Source organism: Athene cunicularia (genome assembly GCF_003259725.1).
Source record: "Athene cunicularia isolate RWA chromosome 1 unlocalized genomic scaffold, athCun1 chr1_part1, whole genome shotgun sequence".
NCBI classification, from domain to species: Eukaryota; Metazoa; Chordata; class Aves; order Strigiformes; family Strigidae; genus Athene; species Athene cunicularia.
This window is the reverse complement of record NW_020799091.1, coordinates 6,654,966-6,658,212: the sequence shown is the minus strand read 5'-3', so window position 1 is coordinate 6,658,212 and position 3,247 is coordinate 6,654,966.

Genomic DNA, 3,247 nt, shown 5'->3' with positions numbered 1-3,247 from the left:
GCTGGTTTTTTTTTTTTTTCCTCTAAATTATGCTCACCTGCATATCAATGTGAACTGTTGTTTGGATTCTCTCCCTCTTCTGAATTTATTGAAGTCTAAAGCGTCACCATGAATGTTTAGATGGTTAACCATCCTTGTGATTATGCATGTAAAACTGTGGACAGAGTCTTTCTCCCTGTAGTTTCGGCTGCGGGTCCCAGAGCCATATGGAGGCTCCATGGTCCTTTGCAGACTGAATTTAGCACTGTGTGTTGAAAGCAGTGTTCCTGTCACGTTTCTGCCTCTGCTGGGGACTGACAACGTTCACATGGCCTCCCTGGAGCCCAGAAGCCATCTGCAAAGACATTCCTGGGATGGCCAACACCCAAGGTTCTTGGGCTGTTGGGACCCCATAGCACAACTGAGTTTATGCTCCACTAAGCTGCTCACAAGCATGTAATTATTACAGTCCTTATCCCAACAGCTGCACTGTGACGTCAGAAACATGGGAACAATTCTTTAATTGAAAAAAAAATAATTCTGATACTTATTCACCAAGATGCTGATTGATACCCAATACACAGCAGAAGTGTGGTAAGGAGAAAGTAGCAGTACTTAACCAGAGTGAATCTTCTTGATGATAACTTCCATGTCAATATGAAGTTAAAAAAAAAAAGATAGTGAAAGAAAGAAAAAAAGTTTCTGTATCCTCAGTCATTTTTCAAACCACCCTTCCCATTCCAGACTTGTGTCTGTCTTGTGTGATAGATGTGATAGTGTCTCAAGACATATTAAGAGCATAGTCATTCTCTTTTGCTATTCTGCTTTAAGGAAAAAAGACAAATTATGCCTTGTGAAGAAGCCATTTGCTATAAAGTGTAAAAATGCTTTAATATTAATATTTTATAATAAAATTCATGACATATTTATAAACACTCTATCAAGCATTTACAACTGAACCACAGCTGAGAGCTTGGACCGGAATAAATAAGCGAGGACACAGCTAGTATGAAATATACATCTTAATTTTTATAATTGTGTGTGCTTTATTCTTTACACAAATGGAATGGGTGCGCAGAGTATTTACACATAACAGGAGTGTAAGCTGGACAGGGTATTTTGTAAACTCCAGTTCAGATTCTGAGTACCCCACACTACAGCTGGACTGAGAAACATCCTGCTAGAGACACGCGCCGGCCAGCATGCCGGATGGAGCAGCCTGCTGAGAACAGGCTGCTGCACTCGGAAATTTGGACTGGCTGATTCAAATTTAGGAACACAAATCCAGAAATTAAAAGGTTGCTATCCCACTAAGAGCCAACAGTGTTGCTTTTTTTTTTTTTTTTTTTTTTTTTTTTTTTTTGTCTAGGATGCTGGCTACTGCTCACTCCCAGAAATGCTGTTTTATACCAGGGCAAGTTGCCTGTGCTGTAGGTCAGGGCCAGACGGCATAAGCTGCTAACACAGCGTGAGGGATGATGAATCTGTCTCATGCTCCTCACCTTAAAGACCGAGTCTCAAAAGGGCCAACGGGGTAGTGATTCCTATTGCTCTTGGTGAGATGTCAGTGGGGCTAAAGCCTTCTGAAAATCTGGCCACAGCGTTTGGCCCGGGGGGGGGTGTCTTTTTGTTCAGCAATTTCACAGCACCTACCTCAAAAGGATCTTGGTCCACAATTTGGCCCTCTAGGTGCTACAGTGAGATAAGCAGGTAAGTAAGATAATGATGTAAAGTGCTGAGCTGCTGTTTAATCATGTGGCCTTGGTGCTTTACAGTAATGCCAAAAAATCAGTGTAAGGGGGGGCACAAGTGCGTAACTTCAGGTGGTGTAAATGGGATGGACTCCACTGCTGTCTCTGTTCACTGCAGGGGGGTTGGACTAGATGACTTTCAAAGGTCTCTTCCAACCCAAACCACTCTATGATTCTATGAAATCAGTGGAGTGACGCTGATTTACACCAGCTGAGGATCTAGGCTAGCTATATGCTGAATAGGTTTTAGATGTCATTTGCTGTTAGCTTTGTGCCCTAGAATGGGAATCTTTTTTTTAACATAATGACTACTTCCTCCTTACTTCTGAACTAATTGACAAGATGTCTGATTATTAATGGAATAGGAAAATACATTTGTTCACCAAGGCATGGGCTTGAGCACATGAATGCAGTTGCACAGTGAACCGCATGCATAACATCGCAGACAAAATGTTCAAGAGAAAAAATGTTGAAATTAAAAGCTGTGAAGGATAAAAGACCATTTTCTGTGAACACAGCAGATACTATGGCTTTAAATCTGCAGCTTAAAAAGAAGATCGAGACTTTTTTCATTATCACTGTACTTCCTACAAATATCCTCATGTGTTGTCACTCACTAAATCCTCTGGTCAGGGATGCAATTTGAAAAACAACAAAAAAACCCAAACCAAAAATACAATTTGACTGAGTGCTGATAAGCAAGTAACAGTGAAGGTGTAACACCAACAATTTCTTCATAGAAAACTAATGTCAATAGGTAGGTGGACATTGTATAACTAGGACACTGTCGCTGGCTCGTAGTGGTTATTAGCTCAGGTTCCACACTGCTCTCCAGGATGAGGATCTGAAATTTCAGTGCAACGGAGAGATTTCTTACCCTTGACTTTCACAGGGTGGTTCCTAGGACCCTATCCACACCGGAGCATCAAACCATGCTAGCTACAAACACAGTTACATCACAGAATATTTATCTAGAAACAGCCTTTACTACCAGAGAAATTACAAAGCGCTAGCGTGGACAGGGTACCTCTGTAGGAAGGGGGAATTAAGCAAGAGAGAGGCTCTTTCACTGGTTGATGGTCAGACAGTAAGACCAGTAAAGAGTGCTGTTTCACTGAGCCCTGTTAGCAAGCTCTCAATAAGTCAGTGCATGGAAAATGTTTTGTGGCAAGGAGAAATAAGTAGGTTGTAATATTGCACATCTGCACAAAGCTAGCAAGATGTCATTGTGATCATTCATGGGTGGACAAAAAGCCGTGATAATTTTGGTTCTGCTTAGACCCTACGGTGCTACACACTGTGCCAGAACATGAGAAATAGCACCAGGGGCGTGATCTGGCACTTTTCCTAAAGGGTCCAGCATTTGCATTTGTCTCATGTTTAGATGCTTGCAAGTCTTTTACATGGACAGAAAAGGAATCTGATTACGCTAAGTTGTGTTAGCACCAATATGGTCTCAGGAGCCAATTGCTGCGGGTTGTGAGTTTGGACTTTTTTTTTTTTTTTTTTTTTTTTTT